The sequence below is a fragment of the Hyperolius riggenbachi genome, chromosome 3, assembly GCF_040937935.1.
Source record: "Hyperolius riggenbachi isolate aHypRig1 chromosome 3, aHypRig1.pri, whole genome shotgun sequence".
Taxonomy (NCBI): domain Eukaryota; kingdom Metazoa; phylum Chordata; class Amphibia; order Anura; family Hyperoliidae; genus Hyperolius; species Hyperolius riggenbachi.
The window spans coordinates 71,254,696-71,277,748 of NC_090648.1; the positions used below are offsets into that span (position 1 = coordinate 71,254,696).

Consider the following 23,053-nt stretch of genomic DNA (forward strand, 5'->3'; position numbering starts at 1 on the left):
TGCAGCCCATTTTAAAATGTGATAAGTAGCAGGTATTGTTTGTCTTTCTCAGGCAGGCAAGTCCGGAGAAGGTCTGTGTGCTTTAAAATATGGGAATTAGTAAAACTTATAGCTGAGAATCCCCGCTACTGGGAGCAAACCCACTGTCTGTCCCAAATAATAAAGAGATGGCTGAAAATACAATCCATTTACAACACAAACATCTGATACCTTTTATTTGTTCTGTCCAGTATAGCCAGAGTAGGACATACAGTATTTGAACTAAATTACTTCTCACCTGAGCACCTTTTTTAAGGAAGAGCACAACATAAAGGATTTAAAATGGCCATTCTGATGAGAGAAATCTGAGGCATACATGGACATCATCAATCACTTTACCAGGTTCTCTTTCCCTGCATATGCCACACCTTACTTTTCACTTTTTCTTTCAAAAAATGATAAAAAAAAACTCTTTAGCGTCTGTAAGTTTGTGTGCAATTTCTTCACAGGAGAGCTCAGTGTTTCTGTTGTCTTTAAAGGGGCACTATGGCAAAAATCGTACAATTTAAAATATGTGCAAACATATACAAATAAGAAGCACATTTTTTCCAGAGTAAAATGAGCCATAAATTACTTTTCTCCTATGTTGCTGTCACTTACAGTAGGTAGTAGAACTCTGACAGAAGCGATAGGTTTTGGACTAGTCCATCTCTTCATAGGGGATTCTAAGGGATTTATTTATTTTCAAAAGCACTTAGTGAATGGCAGTTGCTCTGTCCAACTGCCAAAAAAAACTGTGTAGCGAGCAGGGAAGGTGGCCAGCATCATTGTTTAAATCCTTTTTAGGGAATATCTTTATAAAGAATAAACGCCTTGCTGAGAATCCCGTATGAAGAGATGGACTAGCCCAAAACCTGTCACTTCTGTCAGATTTCTACTGCCTACTGTAAGCGACAGCAACATAGGAGAAAAGTAATTTATGGCTCATTTTACACCGGAAAAAAACGTACTTCTTATTTGTTTATGTTGTTTGCACATATTTTAAATTTTACAATTTTTCACCATAGTGCCCCTTTAATATGCTACTACATTTCAGCTTGACCAGATATAAATCAGTTATGTCGTATTTCTGTCCGATCTCTGTGACCAGAGATACATTGTAAAAGAAATCTCATGACCGTGGTGGTCCAGTGTGACCAGATTCTGCTGATGAAAGGAATGATTTCACGTTGGCGTGAGCAGCAGATTGGACGTTTGCCATCCTTCCTGTCTGACAGTGTCTGCTGCCCACTCACTGCTTATTTCCCTCCCTTTTTCATAGACTTTAAAATGTATCAGAGGCGAAACACAGGTAGAAAAGCACATACTTGTCAATAGATAACACAATACATCATATGTTTTTCATACTAGCATTCATTATCAACATACCCTATAATATTTTACATACTATTGTAAACAAAGTCCCACGCTTCTAATATTAACCCTCCCTGCAAATAAAGGCAGGGCAGGATTTACAATCAGGCACTGTAGGCACATGTCTACAGGTGCAAAATGATGAAAAGGCGGCTGCGGCTCACTCTCCTCCCCCAGCACCTCCCTCCTTCACTATACAGAGTCCTGAGCAGAGTGTAAATGAGAGGTTACTCACCTGGGTCTCGGCATTCCACTGATGAGATCTCCCTTCAGCCAGGGGCATCTCTAGCTACCTAATACTTGGAGCACCTCAAGCTAATTACTATTGAGGGTACCTCTGACTACCTAAATCTAAATGGCACTTGTAGCTACTTATGCCGGACAAAGTAAGTAAGCGAGGAGTGACAGCTGGGCCAGCCAGTAAACTTCCGTTGCGGGTTCGGCTGGGTTTGTAGGTTCATGTAGAGTGATGTCTAGGGTGGCAGTACTTCTGTACCTCTAGGGGTGGGTCGTTTTATATATATGTATATATATGTATGTGTATATATTGTGAAGTTTAGAGGGGTCGCAGCCAGCACGCAGCACACAGATGTACAAAATAAATATTTTAGCAGCAGAACATAAACAGCTTAGTTTCAGCAGTAATGAGGAAAATAAACAGTAAGCTTACGTCAGCGTTTGTAGTAAAAAGTCCAGTTTGTTCAAAGCAAGTAAATTTCCAACAGGCCAAAGCCGCACTCACAACAGTCCACAGTGTGGTTTGACATCCAACAAGTGATCACCAATCCTCCTTCACAGGAGATCCAGTAGGTAACATCCTACTCCTTCAAACACCTTCTCACAGACTGCCTGTGAGGCTGCTTCTTATGCATAATTAGCTAGTGCTGGGCCGAAATTACGCATTAGCGTAATTACGCATCGTAATTCACTACAAATGCACCGTAAGCGTTACGTGTAAGGTTACGGTATTACACGTAATTAATTACGCGTAGACCATAGGTTACGTTATTACGTGTAACAAATTACGAGTAAGACAGTAAACTCCTATTGAAATTACACAGTCTGCCGTAATCGCGTAATATTACGCTCCCGTATAATATAAAAAAGCCGCCGAATTTAAGGGTTAATAGCAAAGCCCCCTTAAGTGCTAAGAGCCTCAAATTTGGAGAATATATTAAGGAGATCAGAAGGAATAAGAGGAAAAAAATTTTTTCAAAAAGACCTTATAGTTTTTGAGAAAATCGATGTTAAAGTTTCAAAGGAAAAATATATACATTTAAAAACCCGCCGACTTTAACGGTTAATAGCAAAGCCTGCTTAAAATTTAGGAACACCAAATTCCCAGGGTATAGTAAGGGGATCAGTGGGAATAAGAGGAAATACATTTTTTCAAAAAGACCTTATAGTTTTTGAGAAAATCGATTTTTAAGTTTCAAGGGCAAAAATGTCTTTTAAATGCGGAAAATGTCAGGTTTTTTTGCACAGGTTACAATAGTGTATTATTTTCATAGATTCCCCCAAGTGAGAAAAGTTTTACTTACTTCGTTCTGAGTGTGGGAAATATAAAAAAAAAACGACGTGGGGTCCCCCCTCCCAGACCTCTTTAACCCCTTGTCCCCCATGCAGGCTGGCATAGCCAGAATGCGGAGCACCGGCCGCGTGGGGCTCCGCACCCTGACTATACCAGCCCGCATGGTCCATGGATTGGGGGGTCTTGGAAGGGGAGGGGCAGCCAAGCTTTCCCCTCCCCCTCCAAGCCCTTGTCCAATCCAAGGACAAGGGGCTCTTCTCCACCTCCGATGGGCGGTGGAGGTGGAGGCCGCAATTTCCGGGGGGGGGGGGGGGGGTTCATGGTGGCATCTGGGAGTCCCCTTTAAAAAGGGGTCCCCCGGATGCCCACCCCCCCTCCCAGGAGAAATGAGTATAGGGGTACTTGTACCTCTTACCCATTTCCTTTAAGAGTTAAAAGTAAATAAACACACAAACACTTAGAAAAAGTATTTTAATTGAACAAAAAACATAACCACGAAAAAAGTCCTTTAATATTCTTAATTAACCATTAATACTTACCTGTCCCTTTAAATAAATGATCCCTCGCAATAGCCTCAGAAATGTTCTATCAGTTACAATGTAACAAAGTTATTACAATGTAACAACTTTGTTACATTGTAACTACGCCGCACCCGACGTCACTCGCCGCTCAGCCGCCGCATACACTTACGCGTCCTTGCAGGATGCTAAGTCCCCGCTGGCTCCCGCTGTCCACCCCGCCCACATCTGTCACCCACATGTCACCCACATGTGGGTGACATGTGAGTGACATGTGGGAGAGGCGGGGAGGGCAGCGGGAGCCGGTGGGACTTAGCGTCCTGCAAGGACCCGACAGAGCTCTGAGCTATATAGACAGAGCTCTCTAAGCATCTTTGAATTTGGGCTCCAAGGAGCCCCATTGGTCCTTAGCAGACCAATGGGGTTTCTTCAAATCAGAAGGAACCCCATTGGTCTGCTAAGGACCAATGGGCTCCTTGGAGCCCAAATTCAAAGATGCTTAGAGAGCTCTGAGCTATATAGCTCAGAGCTCTGTCGGGTCCGTGCAGGAGGCTAAGTCCCACCGGCTCCCGCTGCCCTCCCCGCCTCTCCCACATGTCACTCACATGTCACCCACATGTGGGTGACATGTGGGTGACAGATGTGGGCGGGGTGGACAGCGGGAGCCGGCGGGGACTTAGCGTCCTGCAAGGACGCGTAAGTGTAGGCGGCGGCTGAGCGGCGAGTGACGTCGGGTGCGGCGTAGTTACAATGTAACAAAGTTGTTACATTCTAATAACTTTGTTACATTGTAACTGATAGAACATTTCCGAGGCTATTGCGAGGGATCATTTATTTAAAGGGACAGGTAAGTATTAATGGTTAATTAAGAATATTAAAGGACTTTTTTCGTGGTTATGTTTTTTGTTCAATTAAAATACTTTTTCTAAGTGTTTGTGTGTTTATTTACTTTTAACTCTTAAAGGAAATGGGTAAGAGGTACAAGTACCCCTATACTCATTTCTCCTGGGAGGGGGGGTGGGCATCTGGGGGACCCCTTTTTAAAGGGGACTCCCAGATGCCACCATGAAACCCCCCCCCCCCCAGGAAATCGCGGCCTCCACCTCCACCGCCCATCGGAGGTGGAGAAGAGCCCCTTGTCCTTGGATTAGACAAGGGCTCGGAGGGGGAGGGGAAAGCTTGGCTGCCCCTCCCCTTCCGAGACCCCCCAATCCATGGACCATGCGGGCTGGTATAGTCAGGGTGCGGAGCCCCATGCGGCCAGTGCTCCGCATTCTGGCTATCCCAGCCTGCATGGGGGACAAGGGGTTAAAGAGGTCTGGGAGGGGGGACCCCACGTCGGTTTTTTTTATATTTCCCACACTCAGAACGAAGTAAGTAAAACTCTTCCCACTTGGGGGAATCTATGAAAATAATACACTATTGTTACCTGTACAAAAAAAAACTGACATTTTCCGCATTTAAAAGACATTTTTGCCCTTGAAACTTAAAAATCGATTTTCTCAAAAACTATAAGGTCTTTTTGAAAAAAAAAATGTCCTCTTATTCCCACTGATCCCCTTAATATACCCTGGGAATTTGGTGTTCCTAAATTTTAAGCAGGCTTTGCTATTAACCGTTAAAGTCGGCGGGTTTTTAAATGTATATATTTTTCCTTTGAAACTTTAACATCGATTTTCTCAAAAACTATAAGGTCTTTTTTAAAAAAAAAATGTTCCTCTTATTCCTTCTGATCTCCTTAATATATTCTCCAAATTTGAGGCCCTCAGCAATTAGGGGGCTTTGCTATTAACCATTAAAGTCGGCGGCTACCTAACATTGATCCATGCGTCAACTTTTCCGCTTGGGAGCATTGCCTTACGCATTAATTGCTAGTAGGAAACTATGCGTAAGGCAATAACGTAACAACCTGCATTACGGTATTCTTACGCGTAAGTGCGTAAGGGCCATGCGTAATTACAGACATGAACCGTAGATAAATGTCTACGCCCTAAGCGTAATTCCGTAATGCGTAATAGCGTAAAATTACGCGTAATGATCCGTAAGCGTAGTTTTTTCCATTACGCCCAGCACTATAATTAGCATCTCATCCACATAACATTAGTGAGGCTTTCTCAGCCCCACTGACAACCAGGTGTGTACCTAGGTGGGATGGGAAGGCCCACCCTTCCTTCCCTCCCATTCCAGGAGTCCGGCCCTGAAAAGAAATAACACACAAGCAGCAACTGCTTGCTGCTACAAAAATCCGGACTCCTTTCCTAGGACCACTCAAGATTTTAAAAGGGACCACAGTCCAAGCACTGGAGATATACAGGATCTTCTAAAAAAAATTAGCATATTGTGATTAAGTTCATTATTTTCTGTAAGGTACTGATAAACATTAGACTTTCATATAGTTTAGATTCAAATACACACAACTGAAGTAGTTCAAGCCTTTTAATGTTTTAATATTGATGATTTCGGCATACAGCTCATGAAAACCCTAATTTCCTATCTCAAAAAATTAGCATATTTCATCCGACCAATAAAAGAAAAGTGTTTTTAAAACAAAAAAAAGTCAACCTTCAAATAAATATGTTCAGTTATGCACTCAATACTTGGTCGGGAATCCTTTTGCAGAAATGACTGCTTCAATGCGGCATGGCATGGAGGCAATCAGCCTGTGGCACTGCTCAGGTGTTATGGAGGCCCAGGATGCTTCGATAGCGGCCTTAAGCTCATCCAGAGTGTTGGGTCTTGCGTCTCTCAACTTTCTCTTCACAATATCCCACAGATTCTCTATGGGGTTCAGGTCAGGAGAGTTGGCAGGCCAATTGAGCACAGTAATACCATGGTCAGTAAACCATTTACCAGTGGTTTTGGCACTTTGAGCAGGTGCCAGGTCGTGCTGAAAAATAAAATCTTCATCTCCACAAAGCTTTTCAGCAGATGGAAGCATGAAGTGCTCCAAAATCTCCTGATAGCTAGCTGCATTGACCCTGCCCTTGATAAAACACAGTGGACCAACACCAGCAGCTGACATGGCACCCCAGACCATCACTGACTGTGGGTACTTGACACTGGACTTCAGGCATTTTGGCATTTCCCTCTCCCCAGTCTTCCTCCAGACTCTGGCACCTTGATTTCCGAATGACATGCACAAGTTGCTTACATCCGAAAAAAGTACTTTGGACCACTGAGCAACAGTCCAGTGCTGCTTCTCTGTAGCCCAGGTCAGGCGCTTCTTCCGCTGTTTCTGGTTCAAAAGTGGGTTCATGCTTCGATCTGCTGAAAAGCTTTATGGAGATGAAGATTTCATTTTTCAGCACGACCTGGCACCTGCTCACAGTGCCAAAACCACTGGTAAATGGTTTACTGACCATGGTATTACTGTGCTCAATTGGCCTGCCAACTCTCCTGACCTGAACCCCATAAAGAATCTGTGGGATATTGTGAAGAGAAAGTTGAGAGATGCAAGATCCAACACTCTGGATGAGCTTAAGGCCGCTATCGAAGCATCCTGGGCCTCCATAACACCTGAGCAGTGCCACAGGCTGATTGCCTCCATGCCACGCCGCATTGAAGCAGTCATTTCTGCAAAAGGATTCCCGACCAAGTACTGAGTGCATAACTGAACATAATTATTTGAAGGTTGACTTTTTTTGTTTTAAAAACACTTTTCTTTTATTGGTCGAATGAAATATGCTAATTTTTTGAGATAGGAAATTTGGGTTTTCATGAGCTGTATGCCAAAATCATCAATATTAAAACAATAAAAGGCTTGAACTACTTCAGTTGTGTGTATTTGAATCTAAACTATATGAAAGTCTAATGTTTATCAGTACATTACAGAAAATAATGAACTTTATCACAATATGCTAATTTTTTGAGAAGATCCTGTATACCTCCCAACCAACACCCAGCCCCAATGACCTTTACAATATATATTTATTTATTTATTTATTGTATTTATAAAGCGCCAACATATTACGCAGCGCTGGACAATAAATAGGGATACATACAATATTTAGGGGTGACATACAGCAAAATGACAATACCTGAATACAAGAAAGATCAGATCATGCAGCACAGTATGAGTACAAGGTAATGCTTAGTCAGTCACTGGATGGAGCATGGAGATTAGGCAAGTTAGGTTCACTCAGATGCCTAGCATGGGTTCACAGTAATGGAGGTGCATGATCAGGTTGGACACAAAAGGAGGAGGACCCTGCCCAAAGGCTTACAATCTAAAGGGAGAGGTAGGGACACGAGAGGTAGGAGACCAGAGTTCAGCTGTGGGTTTAGAGCAATTGTGAGGGGTAGTAGGCCAGAGTGAAAAGGTGAGTTTTGAGGGCTTTCTTGAAGATGTTGAAGGAGGGGGCTGCCCTAATGGGTGGAGGTAGGGAGTTCCATAGTGTTGGAGCTGCTCTTGAGAAGTCCTGGAGGTGTGCATAGGGCCTGGGTGATGCGGGGGGCGGTTAGGCGAAGTTCATTGGAAGAGCGGAGTGAGCGGCTAGGTGTGTACCTCTGAGTAAGATCGGAAATGTAGGTTGGACAGGTTTTGTGCACAGATTTGTAGGTTAGACACAGTATCTTGAATCTGATTCTGGACTGGATAGGAAGTCAGTGGAGGGATTCAAGGAGGGGATCCGCCATGGTGGAGCGATGGGAGCAGTGGATAATTCTGGCTGCTGCATTCATGATGGACTGCAGTGGGGCTGTTCGGGTCATAGGGAGACCAGACAGCAGGGCATTGCAGTAGTCAAGGCGGGAAATTATGAGGGCATGAGATGAGCGTAATGACCTAATTACGATTTTGCGAAATTTCGCGTAATTAGTGTAATTACGATTATGGCCGTAAGTACATAATCGTAATGAAGAAGGATTTCGCGAAATTTCGCGTAAGCGTAATTTTCGCGTAATTTTCGCATTACAGTCGTATCATGCCGTAATTTCGCATTAAACGCTACCGTAATTTCGCGTTAAACCGTAACGCTCCGTATAATATAAAAAAGCCGCCGACTTTAAGGGTTAATAGCAAAGCCCCCTTAAATGCTAAGAGCCTCAAATTTGGAGAATATATTAAGGAGATCAGGAGGAATAAGAGGAAAAAAATTTTTTTCAAAAAGACCTTATAGTTTTTGAGAAAATCGATGTTAAAGTTTCAAAGGAAAAATGTAAACATTTAAAAACCCGCCGACTTTAACGGTTAATAGCAAAGCCTGCTTAAAGTTTAGGAACACCAAATTCCCAGGGTATATTAAGGGGATCAGTGGGAATAAGAGGAAAAATTTTTTTTTCAAAAAGACCTTATAGTTTTTGAGAAAATCGATTTTTAAGTTTCAAGGGCGAAAATGTCTTTTAAATGCGGAAAATGTCAGTTTTTTTTGCACAGGTAACAATAGTGTATTATTTTCATAGATTCCCCCAAGTGGGAAGAGTTTTACTTACTTCGTTCTGAGTGTGGGAAATATAAAAAAAAAACGACGTGGGGTCCCCCCTCCCAGACCTCTTTAACCCCTTGTCCCCCATGCAGGCTGGGATAGCCAGAATGCGGAGCACCGGCCGCTTGGGGCTCCGCACCCTGACTATACCAGCCCGCATGGTCCATGGATTGGGGGGTCTCGGAAGGGGAGGGGCAGCCAAGCTTTCCCCTCCCCCTCCGAGCCCTTGTCCAATCCAAGGACAAGGGGCTCTTCTCCACCTCCGATGGGCGGTGGAGGTGGAGGCCGCGATTTCCTGGGTGGGGGGTTCATGGTGGAATCTGGGAGTCCCCTTTAAAAAGGGGTCCCCCAGATGCCCACCCCCCTCCCAGGAGAAATGAGTATAGAGGTACTTGTAGTACCCCTTACCCATTTCCTTTAAGAGTTAAAAGTAAATAAACACACAAACACATAGAAAAAGTATTTTAATTGAACAAAAAACATAACCACGAAAAAAGTCCTTTAATATTCTTAATTAACCATTAATACTTACCTGTCCCTTTAAATAAATGATCCCACGCAATATCCTCGGAAATGTTCTATCAGTTACAATGTAACAAAGTTATTATGTAACAACTTTGTTACATTGTAACTACGCCGCACCCGACGCCACTCGCCGCTCAGCCGCCGCATACGCGTCCGTGCAGGACGCTAAGTCCCCGCAGCTCCCGCTGTCCACCCCGCCCACATCTGTCACCCACATGTCACCCACATGTGGGTGACATGTGGGTGACATGTGGGAGAGGCGGGGAGGGCAGCGGAGCCGGCGGGGACTTAGCGTCCTGCACGGACCCGACAGAGCTCTGAGCTATATAGCTCAGAGCTCTGAGAAGCATCTTTGTATTTGGGCTCCAAGGAGCCCCATTGGTCCTTAGCAGACCAATGGGGTTCCTTCAAATCAGAAGGCACCCCATTGGTCTGCTAAGGACCAATGGGGCTCCTTGGAGCCCAAATACAAAGATGCTTTTGAGAGCTCTGAGCTATATAGCTCAGAGCTCGGGTCCTGCAGCGCAGACGCGGTGGCGGCGGCGGCGGTGAGTGACGTCGGGTGCGGCGTAGTTACAATGTAACAAAGTTGTTATATTGTAATAACTTTGTTACATTGTAACTGATAGAACATTTCCGAGGATATTGCGTGGGATCATTTATTTAAAGGGACAGGTAAGTATTAATGGTTAATTAAGAATATTAAAGGACTTTTTTCGTGGTTATGTTTTTTGTTCAATTAAAATACTTTTTCTATGTGTTTGTGTGTTTATTTACTTTTAACTCTTAAAGGAAATGGGTAAGGGGTACTACAAGTACCTCTATACTCATTTCTCCTGGGAGGGGGGTGGGCATCTGGGGGACCCCTTTTTAAAGGGGACTCCCAGATTCCACCATGAACCCCCCACCCAGGAAATCGCGGCCTCCACCTCCACCGCCCATCGGAGGTGGAGAAGAGCCCCTTGTCCTTGGATTGGACAAGGGCTCGGAGGGGGAGGGGAAAGCTTGGCTGCCCCTCCCCTTCCGAGACCCCCCAATCCATGGACCATGCGGGCTGGTATAGTCAGGGTGCGGAGCCCCACGCGGCCGGTGCTCCGCATTCTGGCTATCCCAGCCTGCATGGGGGACAAGGGGTTAAAGAGGTCTGGGAGGGGGGACCCCACGTCGTTTTTTTTTTATATTTCCCACACTCAGAACGAAGTAAGTAAAACTCTTCCCACTTGGGGGAATCTATGAAAATAATACACTATTGTTACCTGTGCAAAAAAAACTGACATTTTCCGCATTTAAAAGACATTTTCGCCCTTGAAACTTAAAAATCGATTTTCTCAAAAACTATAAGGTCTTTTTGAAAAAAAAATTTTTCCTCTTATTCCCACTGATCCCCTTAATATACCCTGGGAATTTGGTGTTCCTAAACTTTAAGCAGGCTTTGCTATTAACCGTTAAAGTCGGCGGGTTTTTAAATGTTTACATTTTTCCTTTGAAACTTTAACATCGATTTTCTCAAAAACTATAAGGTCTTTTTGAAAAAAATTTTTTTCCTCTTATTCCTCCTGATCTCCTTAATATATTCTCCAAATTTGAGGCTCTTAGCATTTAAGGGGGCTTTGCTATTAACCCTTAAAGTCGGCGGCTTTTTTATATTATACGGAGCGTTACGGTTTAACGCGAAATTACGGTAGCGTTTAATGCGAAATTACGGCATGAACGAAACGCGAAATTTCGCGTTGAAAATTACGCTTACGGTATTTTCAATTACGATTTTAATGGCAATTTCGCTACGCTAATTTCGCATCGTAATCGCAAATTTCGCATGCGTAATTATAGTAATGCGAAATTACGAAAATTTCAGCTCAACTCTAGGCATGGATGAGGAGTTTGGTGGTGGCAGAGGTCAGGAAAGGGCGAATCTTACAGATGTTACGAAGGTGGAAGTTGCAGGACTTTGTGAGGTTTTGGATGTGGGGAGTGAAGGAGAGTGCGGAGTCCAGGGTGACACCCAGACAGCGGGCTTGAGAGGTAGGGTGAATGGTAGTGTGGTTAACAGTGACATGCGCATCTGGGAGGTTTATGGATGTCCGGGGTGGGAAGATCATAAATTCCGTTTTGTCTAGGTTTAGTTTCAGAAACCTAGCAGACATCCAGGAGGAGATGGCTGATAGACAGGAGGAGACCTTGTCCATGGTAGTGGTGGATATGTCAGGGGTGTGGAGGTAGATCTGGGTGTCATCTGCATACAGATGATAGTTAAAACCCATGGAGGAGATAACCTTGCCAATGGAGGATGTGTATAGGGTGAACAGTAGGGGGCCAAGGACCGAACCTTGGGGGACTCCTATATATATATATATATATATATATATATATATATATATATATATAAAGAGAGGAGAGAGGAGAGAGAGAGGAGAGAGAGAGAGAGAGAGAGCAGTTTCTAGGCTAAATTGCACCCAGGGTGGGGGCATACACATTGCACCCCCCTTCCCCCCACCCCGTGGACTTGCGAACACTTACTCTTTAGGGACAGTCACTCAGCCACAGGTCACAAGTAGATTTGCCTACTTACTAGTGACCAGCCGCTCGTCCAGGAGGAAGCAGGGACCAGGAAAACATGCTGGAGAAAAGAGCCCGTAAAGCCGACTCCTCCATGAATGCCGCGCACTGACAGCCTGCAGTATCGCTACAGGACATCAGGTGTCATCACATGGTGGTGACGTGATGATGACTTGACGTCGGATGCAAGCAGCCCAGGAGGAGTCAAGGATGGTGATCGCGCTGGTAATCTTCTTACTTCTTCCATTTGGCTGCACCGCGTGTCACCAGCTCCCTAGCGGTTATGGCCTTCTGCCTGCGCCCACAGGTGAAACATTAGAATATCGTGCAAAAGTCCATTTATTTCAATATTTCAACTTAAAGTGTACCTAAGATGAAAAGGAAAAAAAAAAACCATACATACGTGGGGCTTCCTCCAGCACCCTCCAGCCTGATCGCTCCCTCAGCACTGTCCTCTGCCTCATGGATCTTCCGTGAGGGCCGTTTCCACTGGAGCGGTTTTCGCTCCGAATCCACAGAGTTTCCCCGCAGGCAAATCTCTGCCATAGGAAACTATGGTGCCGCCGGCTAAATCACTTACCCTAGCGATTCGGCCGACACTGCCCACAGTTTTCGTGCGGGAGGCTGCAAATCCCATAGCCGTGCATAGCACGGCTTCTGGGAATCGCCTGCGACCCGTAGCCACGCGTGGTGGCTAGTGGAAACGGGCCCTAAGGGTTCCCGATATCTTGGGCCAATCGGGGCTAGTCGGCGCATGTGCAATGCAGCTGTGCATGCTCCCCTATCTAGCTCCCGCAGCCAGGAGAGCTATGCACAGTGGAGCAGGCGCGCCGGGGCCGGATCGTGCATGCGCAGTAAGCCCCGATTGTCCAAGATAACAGGAGCCCTTAGGGAAGATCCAAGAGGCGGAAGGCCCAGGTATGTAAGAATTTTTTTTCTTTTAATCTCAGGTACCCTTTAAAGTGTGAAACTAATATATGAAATAGACTCATTACATACAAAGCAATATACAGTATTTCAAGCCTTTAATTGTTATAATTTTGATGATTATTGTCACAGTAACCCTCATGGCCAGACCGCAAATTGCCTTCCAATCGGTTTCAGCACACAGACCATGCAAGCTGTGGTCGCGATCAGTGGGCAGAAACCGACAGAATTGGGGCCGCAGCCCGACCAGAAGGGAGCCTGTGGGGTACGGTACTTACAAATTACACACTATTTCAGGGTATAACTGCCACCACTTCTGCTTTCCTGCGCCAGAAGCACTCACTGACTAGCTATTTCTAGACCTGCAAATAAAACGGTTAAACACACTCTATTCTGTCTAGCTAGCGCCAATAGTAGCGTCTCTCCAGAAGTCTGGGTTCAGTTTCTGTGTATAGCTTAATAATAGGGTAGCTGAATAACCAAAGGACATTTGAACGTCGTTTATGAAATATGCAATATGAATATTTAATATATACAGAAAATTGTTAAAATCAACAATTATTGAGACATTAGTAGCGCAGTATGAAAAGAAAAGGGTAAAATACTTAGGTTCGTGGAAAGATGTCCTTTTGTGGGCAAACTTGTAAAGTTCAGTTTAGTTCAGGCAGGAGCAAAGTTCAGACAAGATGGCCGCCACTGTTCCTCAGAGTGGCAGCAGCTCTCATGAAGGTGGAAAATGGAGGAATGAGGTCCGCCTGCTGGCCATGTGCTTTTGATGAAGCTGGTTTGGGGGTGTGGCAATGTCGGCCCCCTCTGAGTTACCAACTAACCACAGGTCAAGTCCTTGGGGAGAGATTTAGGCTTAAACTTCTAAAATGCCGTAACTCATAAACGGTACATGTCATATTTAGGTGGATAGCAGATTCATACTTGTCGGAAAAACACATTAATATGATATCAGGCGTGACTAGGGTAGCTTCTCAGGTTCCTGAGAAGATTCAAACCGCAATAACTAGATGAGATATTGCCATGAATTTTATATCCGCACGTTGGGCAGATTTTAACGAATAAGACTATATAAATTTCATAGCTGTGCGATATACGGTCTTCGTATACCGACAACAAATCATACACATGCCTTCAGATCTGCCCTCCATCGGTGCCATGAAGTCTGTGGGAAAGCAGGTTTTGAATAGGCCTCCTGATGTGAGGGAAGTGTCCTTTGCTGGCTCACCAAATGGATGACTATGGACATCTCCCTGAGGTAATTAAAAGTAAACATTCTCCTTGGACAGAAGCATTGTCCAAGCTAATTAACAAATCAAAAGACATCCTGCACCTAAGTTACGGCTATCTCTCTGTTGAGAAAAGAGAGAGCCCAGATTGACTGCAGATGCTCCTACACAACCAATCTAGATTCTATCGATCTTAATCGCAATCGATGCAGAGAATCGATTGTGATCGCATGTTCTTCACGGGCGGTTCAAGGACGCGGCTGCGGCCACGCAACCGTCCGTCACAATTATGGCTTACAACTTATGAAGATCCCAAAATTAAAAAGTGTCAGACTCTAATCAGCGAATTCATCCAAAACACCTGCAAAGGTTTCCTATTTCATATATTAGTTTCACCTTTTAAGTTGAATTACTGAAATAAATGGACTTTTGCAGAGCCGGATCTTTTACAAGGCAACCCTGGGCAGTTGCCTAGGGCCTGTAAAAAGTCTAGGGGCCTGGCGAATGCCACCCCCACAAAATCAAACTAAAAAAAAGGCCAGATGACCACCAGCAGTTGGCAAAAATTTCTATCGTGTCCTGGGCCCATTTCTTCTCAATTACCTTTCTGGACTTTTGCACGATATTATAATTTTCCAAGTTTCACCTGTGTGTGTGTATTTTTTATGTGTGGTTTCTATAATTGTTTTAAGTAGTTTACATGTGGATTACTACCAACATCTGTTTCTATAGCTCTATGGATTTGTTTATGTATTACTTGTGCTTGAGCACTGAGCTCCTCGTCACTTTTAATTGATTTAGGCACTACATTTGGCCAGAAGAAGTGGACTCAGACCCATGAAACATGTTACCAGAGCTTAAAACATTTCATTGTTATATGAAGTTATCATTATTGAGGTTGTTTTTAACTCAGTTTTATACACATTTGGGCACCTCTTACCCACCACCTCTGTGTTTACCTAAAAAGAAGGCAGCCTCTGGATCCTAAAGAGGATTCCCAAACCATCCTCTGGTCTCCCATTGCTGAGGACAGACCCCAGAAGATTATCGACAAAGGCTTGTCGGTAGGTAGAGATGTCGCAAACATCAAATTTTTAGTTCACAAAACCTACAAAGACTGTTTCTGGTCACAAAAGTGATGGAAAAGTTGTTTCAAGGGGTCTAACACCTGGATTGTGGCATGCCAGAGGGGGATCCACGCCAAAAGTCCCACCAAAAATTACAGAGTTGACGCAAAGTCGGGTTTTAATCCCTCTGTGTGCCAGTGGGCTGTCTCATACACAGAAATGCAGTACTATCAGAATACAGTGAAATAATAATGCACTGGAGTGGTTCTGTGCCTGGCAACTTAACTCCTTTATGACCGCGTCGCGCTGATGGGCATGACCGTGGCGGCATGTGGATCAGCCTCGGAAGACGCACCGCGGTGCGAAACGGCTGTTAGGCTACAGTTCTTTTGCCCTGCACCCACCAAGACCACCCTCTGATCTGGTAGGACATCTATCTTATGCAGCAATAATATAACATATTGTGATCCATATCACACCTGAATCTCAATTAAATACGATTAAATAAGTTTTTTTTAAATTCACTCCCTCACGCAAGTCAGGAAGTGGACTCTTTGACCCGGACGGAAAACAATAAATACAATGTATTTATTCTTAAAAACGCGAATGCAATCGCTGTACAAAGTGATTTTGTGAGCGTTTTGCGTTTTCCTATACCTTTCATTGAGGCAAAATCGCCTCAAAAATGGTACATGCAGCGCTTTCCTGAGCGGATTAAAAACAAACCGCTCAGATGTGAACTCTCTCGTAGGGAATCCTTGCACAAGAGTTTTCAGGGCGATTTTTAAAAATCGCCAGTGCTTAAAAAAAAAATCACAAAATGCCTGTAGTGTGAACGAGCCCTTCTGTTTTTTGTACAGTAGAAGGGACTGGCAGCGCTTCCAAATAGACGCTGCACCTGATTTGACGGGGCAGAGCTCAATTAACAGGAAGATTACACACCTTGCATTCAAAAACAGGCACAGTAAGGCCCATTCACACTAGAGTGTTTTTCCTGGCAATTTCGGCAATACGCTCAAGCGCTAGCGCTTTTTAAAATGCTAGTGCTATAATACCCTATGGGCCCGTTCTTACTTGGGCGATTTGCGTTAATCGCCAGCCTCAGAAATCAGCAGGAATGCTGCAGGACCTGCGTTTGCGTTTAGGAAAAAATCACATCGCTCTGGTGTGCACCATCCCATTCAAATACGTTAGCCAAGCGGTTTTCAAATCGCTGGTGTTTTTTCAGAAAAGCTCCTGGTGTGCACCAGCCCCAAGGTAAGTTTATCCTTTTTTGACTCGAGCTTTGGCTCAGGTTCACTTTACATCTGATAAGAATGAGCTAATAGATGGTATCATCCTGATTCAAGACTTCCTGCTTAATGCCAGGTACACACGATGCGGTTTTATTTTGGTCGATTTTATGTTCGATCGATTTTCAATTCGTTTTTCAGCTTGATTCTCTTATCTTTTCTTATCAATTTCTATTCACTTCTATGAGAAATGGAGCGGTGAAACGATCGAAAGTAATATCGGACGTGACGGAAATTATCTATCGAACGCAAAAACGTATTGTGTGTACCTGGCATAAGGCCTCTTTTCCACGGACTTTTTTAAATTCACTCCCTCACGCAAGTCAGGAAGTGGACTCTTTGACCCGGACGGAAAACAATAAATACAATGTATTTATTCTTAAAAACGCGAATGCAATCGCTGCACAAAGTGATTTTGTGAGTGTTTTGCGTTTTCCTATACCTTTCATTGAGGCAAAATCGCCTCAAAAATGCTACATGCAGCGCTTTCCTGAGCGGATTAAAAACAAACCGCTCAGATGTGAACTCTCTCATAGGGAATCCTTGCACAAGCGTTTTCAGGGCGATTTTTAAAAATCGCCAGTGCTTAAAAAAAAATCACAAAATGCCTGTAGTGTGAACGAGCTCTTATGTTTTCTGTACAGCAGAAGGGACTGGCAGCGCTTCCAAATAGACGCTGCACCTGATTTGACTGGGCAGAGCTCAATTAACAGGAAGATTACACACCTTGCATTCAAAAACAGGCACAGTAAGGCCCATTCACACTAGAGCGTTTTTCCCGGCAATTTCGGCATTTGCGTTAATCGCCAGCCTCAGAAATCAGCAGGAATGCTGCAGGACCTGCGTTTGGGAAAAAATCACATCGCTCTGGTGTGCACCATCCCATTCAAATACATTAGCCAAGCGGTTTTCAAATCTATGGTGTTTTTAAAAACGCTCAGAAAAGCTCCTGGTGTGCACCAGCCCTAAGGTAAGTTTATCCTTTTTTGACTCAAGCTTTGGCTCAGGTTCACTTTACACAGGGGTCTCAAACTCGCGGCCCGCGGGCCATTTGCGGCCCGAGATACAATATTTTGTGGCCCCAAGGCCCCAGAGCTTGTAGGGGCCCCCAGTGGCTACAAGAGGAAAAAAAATTTTTTCAAATCGGCCTTATAGTTTTTGAGAAAATCGATTTTAAAGTTGCAAAGGAAAAAAATACACATTTAAAAACCCGCCGACTTTAATGGTTAATAGCAAATCCACCTTAAATGCTAGAAACCCTAAATTTGCAGGATATGTTAAGGAGATCATTAGGAATAAGAGGAAAAAACAATTTTTCAAAAAGACCTTATAGTTTTTGAGAAAATCGATTTTAAAGTTTCGAAGGAAAATAGTATACTTTTAAATGCGGTAAATGTCACTTTTAGTAGCAAGCCTAACGGTAGTGTAATTTTACATGTATCAAAAGAAAGAGCAATACATTTCCTGACAGAGTTTCCAGGGGGTCCATACGCAGCCGCAGCGCTTTGGCCAGGTATCGCTATACAGCCGTAATATGGCTGTATGAAGATTCCTGGCATTTTTTCCTATTTTCCCAATTTTTTTTTTTTATGTTTAGAGTGGGCGGGCAGAGGCGGCGATCCGCCGCGATTGACGTCAGGAGGGGCAGAGCTGAAGCTGAAAGCTCTGCCCCTTCCAGGAAATGCCGGCGGATTGCCCCCGGGGCAATTTGGGGGCTCTGCAGCCCTCGTTTTGCGGCGGGGACACGTGAACTCCCTTATGCGGCCCAGCCTCATCCTGACTTTGCCTCCTGCGGCCCCCGGGTAAATTGAGTTTGAGACCCCTGACTTTACATCTGATAAGAATGAGCCAATAGATGGTATCATCCTGATTCAAGACTTCCTGCTTAATGCCAGGTACACACGATGCGTTTTTTTTTTTTTTGGGTCGTTTTTATGTTCGATCGATTTTCAATTCGTTTTTCAGCTTGATTCTCTTATTTTCTCTTATCAATTTCTATTCACTTCTATGAGAAATGGAGCGGTGAAACGATCGAAAGTAATATCGGACGTGACGGAAATTATCTATCGAACGCATCTATCGAACGCAAAAATGTATCGTGTGTACCTGGCATAAGGCCTCTTTCCCACGGACTGTTGAATTGTGTGCTCAGCGAGCAGTTGCCAGGCAGCAGTGAGCAGTTACCAGGCAGCAGTGAGCAGTTACTAGGCAGCGATAAGCAGTTACTAGGCAGCGATAAGCAGTTACTAGGCAGCAATAAGCAGTCACCAAGCAGCGACAAGCAGTTACCAGGCAGCAGCAAGCAGTTGTGAGAGTTTAAAAGGCATTTCATTGCCCATCAACAGTCCGTAGAAAAGAGGCCTTAAAATTCTTGTAATGCATAAAGCTGGAGAGTTTCGCTTTTGACTTAACAAGAGTGGAGTTCCCCTAAAATGCCATAAACCAAAGACTCGTTGCTTTTCTGACTTCCTGCCAGGGTCATGTTGTGTCACCATCTCAGAAGTAAGCAGCAGTTAGGGATGCACTTTAGGAAATAATGAACTGCAAAATGAGGTCTCCTGAGGTTCAGCATGGTTGTGTTTGCTGTGTTTCCACAGAGACACTCTGCCAGCAGATATGAAGGGCTGAATCCATTTGTATCTGACAAAGAGCCTCTACCTGATAATCGCCATGCTGTAGCCCGGAAGCCAGTCAGATCCACCAGCTCAGCAGCCAGTCACATCCATCAGCTCAGAAGCCAGTCAGATCCATCATCCCAGAACCCAGACAGATCCATCAGCTCAGAAGCCAGACAGATCCATCAGCTCAGAAGCCAGACAGATCCATCAACTCATAAGCCAGTCAGATCCATCAGCTCAAAAGCCAGTCAGATCCATCATCCCAGAACCCAGACAGATCCATCAGCTCAGAAGCCAGACAGATCCATCAGCTCAGAAGCCAGACAGATCCATCAACTCATAAGCCAGTCAGATCCATCAGACAGACAGACAGACATAAAGCAGGTAAGAGACTTTACTTTATATTTTTTGGAAGTGCCATCATGTTTACATGTGACTATAAAGAAGTGAAGGCAAGACTAAATAAATTAAAAATAGACGAGGCACCTGGCCCGGATGACATGCATCCTCTGGTCCTAAGGGAATTAAGTTCAGTTATAGATAAACCCCTTTTTCTCAGCATCAACATGGGTTTACTAAAGACAGGTCCCGTTTGACTAACATGCTCAGCTTTTATGAGGTAGTGAACACTAATGTGGATATAGGGAATGCTGTAGATGTGATATACTTGGACTTTGCAAAGGCCTTCGACACTGTGGTGCAGAAGTTGAGGATGCAAGGACTGGGGAAGAGTCTGTGTGCATGGATAAGGGAACTGGCTAATGGACAGAAAACAAAGAGTTGTGGTCAGGGGTGCCTCTAGCCATTTTGTCACTCCAGGTGAAACAAAACATTGCCTCTAGTAAGGACATTTAAATAAGTAACTTAAGGAAAGGGAGGTGCTAAAGGGGGTGTGGCCAAAAAATAGCAAAAATCAGTAACCCTTTGCACACTCGCATGCAAATGTTCAAACAAATGCATTCACAGATTCACTCATCCAGGCACCACTGTTATCCCTACAGCTAAGATAAAAGCCAGGGTTTTAGTTCACAGAAGAATGCATTCTTTTGCTTAGTCACCTAAGCTGCGCAGAAGTACCCAGGTAAACGTAGGTGTTCCAACTCTGGCCCTGTAACATGCATAGTGCAGACATGCAAACATTCATTGCATCAAACCTATCTAGGGATTAGGAGCACACATCCTGATGTCCTCTCCTGGGACAGATAGTGCATCTTACCAATCGCACAAGCGCAGCCGATTTTTAAAATCGCCCACAAAACGCTTGTGCAATGAATCTCTATGAGAAGGTTCATATCAGCGCGGTTCTTGCGCTATGTGTTCAGCAAAGCAGTGCCTGTACCATTTTTGATGCGTTTTTGCTATAATGGAAGGTATAGGAAGAGCGCTAAACGCTCACAAAACTACTTTATGCTGCGATTGCATTCGTGTTTTTTAGAATAAATACATTGTGTTTATTCTTTTCTAGGTCAAAGAGTTCACTTCCTGACTTGCGTCAGGGAGTGAATCTCAAAACCGCTCTGGCAAAACTTTTTCAAAAGACACAGTGTGCCGTGGAGCGCCGGGAGGGGGAAAAAAAACAGTGCACAAAAGTACAAAACGCTTGCATTTGCGTTTTTAGGCGTGAATGAGGCCTGACTGGCTACACATGCACAGCTGCAATATCGATGGGTAAGGTTGCCTTTCATTTAAAGGGACCCTGAACAGAATGATAAAATGCCGTAATGAACTTACCTGGGGCGACCAGAACACTACCACCCCCTCCCCCTCCCCCCAGGTCCGTTAGTCTCTCAGCGTTCTCTGGGCTTCCTGTATACTTCCGCTAATGCCGCGATTTAGCCGGGAGTTTGGCCTGCACATGCGTGGCCCGTTTCACTTGTGCGCCCGTCGCCATGAGCGCTCTGCGGATTTGCAGTACATTCAATCGAAAATTGTGCTTATCGCTTAGCGTTATCACCACGCACCCAGTCAACCATGATGGCCCAACATCTTGCAGCATGTCTGATCGTTACATGCCACCAATTTCGGCCTGAAATCGTCGATCAGCCATGCTCTTGTTGGCACCGATTTTCATCTGATTCGATAATAATTATCGAATTGGATGGTCGATCGACTGCCAAATCAATAGATGTATGGCCACCTTATGTCTTTGCACTGATTGTTGTGCTAGCTACACACCATACAATTTTCTGGCCAGATCAATTATTTCCAACATGTCCGATCTGAATGTCAATCAATTTTTCGATTTTCCGATCATTTTTTAAATAGTTTTTAATCGATTTTTTATAGAACTGAACGAAAATCTATCGAAAAACGATCAAAAAAGTGATTAAAAACGATCAGAAAATCAAGTAATCGATCGAAATTTAGATCGGACATGTTGGAAATAATCGATATGGCAGGCAAATCTGCCGGAAAATTGTATGGTGTGTATCTAGCATAAGTTAAGGTGGCCATACACTTACAGATTTGCAGCAAATTCGACCATCAGATAGATTTCTGTCAGATGCCTGTCAAGTGGAATCTGACAGGAATCTATCTGATGTGTGCCACACACTAGGAACAGATTTCCAAGAGATTTCAGAATGAAATCTATTGGAAATCTATCTAAATGCATTATTGGACCATTAGATCCAATGCAACTCTATGGGCCATGAATCTGCTACCAGCAGCAGATCAACCTAGATTTTCCATCCTGTCAGATAGATCAAATCAATCGAAATCGGCTGCAAATCGATCGATTGATAGATTTGATAGAATCGATTTCCGATCGATCGACTCTTTAGGATCGATCGATGGATGAAATTGACCAGTGTATGGGGCCCTTTAGGTCCCATTTCCACTATCGCGAATTTGCATGCGTTTGCAGCATGCGAATTCGCATAGTCAATACAAGTCAATGGGACTGTTTCCACTTGTCAGGATTTCTGAGCGTTTTCGTCCGAGTCAAAAATTCGCATGGCAGAGCCATCAGAATTCGCATACCGCTATGCGGGTGTATGCGAATTTTCATGCAAATTCAAATGGAATCAATTGAAAAGCACACAGGCACTGCCATGGTTAAATTCGCATACAGCGTCATTCATACAAACGCATGCGAAATTCGCATTCGCATGCGAATTTTTCCGCTGCGATTCGCACCGCACAAGTGGAAATGGGCCCTTACTGGAGTGGGGGATTTGCTATTGTTCTGTTGTTTGTTAGCACCCTGGCCTTGTTCTTATCATCTGCTAACATTTGATTGGCACAAGCCCAATATACTGTCTGAGAGAGAGGCAGCCAGTTTGGTGTGAGGCAGCTAGGTGAAAGCTGTATGCTATGCTATGGATGGAAGTTCACTTATGTATGGATCAGAATAAAGCGTTTATCATTGGAATCCATATTTGCTCATGGTTTACGGACAATTATCTGACCTTTTTTCTTCCATGCTTCAGTTTTACTTTAACCTCTTGAGGACCACAGGCTTAAACCCTCGCTGCAGAGCCGTACAACTCAACAAACAAGTGATTCCCCCCTCCCCCTTTCCTGCCCACCAACAGAGCTTTCTGCTGGTGGACGAGGAGTGCTCCCAGGATGCTTTATATATATATATATATATATATATATATATATATATATATATATATATATATATATACAGTGGGTTGCAAAAGTATTCGGCCCCCTTGCAGTTTTCCACATTTTGTTACATTACTGCCACACACATGAATCAATTTTATTGGAATTCCACGTGAAAGACCAATACAAAGTGGTGTACATGTGAGAAGTAGAACGAAAATCATACATCATTCCAAACATTTTATACAAATAAATAACTGCAAAGTGGGGTGTGCGTAATTATTCAGCCCCCTGAGTCAATACTTTGTAGAACCACCTTTTGCTGCAATTACAGCTTCCAGTCTTTTAGGATATGTCTCTACCAGCTTTGCACATCTAGAGACTGAAATCCTTGCCCATTCTTCTTTGCAAAAC

At 44.1% G+C, this 23,053-nt stretch overlaps 1 protein-coding gene across 7 annotated transcripts in view; it reads left to right on the forward strand.

Annotated features, from left to right (window-relative positions):
• Positions 1–23,053, forward strand: part of LOC137562728 (beta-1,3-galactosyltransferase 1-like) — a 147,509-nt gene that overhangs the window by 102,972 nt on the left and 21,484 nt on the right. For 3 of the 7 annotated variants that reach the window (XM_068274365.1, XM_068274360.1, XM_068274363.1), the window contains exon 2: positions 19,064–19,468. The exons of 3 other annotated variants lie outside the window; for them this stretch is intronic. The gene's annotated coding sequence lies outside the window, so the exon portion shown is untranslated. Of the gene's footprint in view, positions 1–18,726; positions 18,969–19,063; positions 19,469–23,053 lie in introns of those variants that run through there. One more of the 7 variants, XM_068274364.1, reaches the window with a different exon arrangement.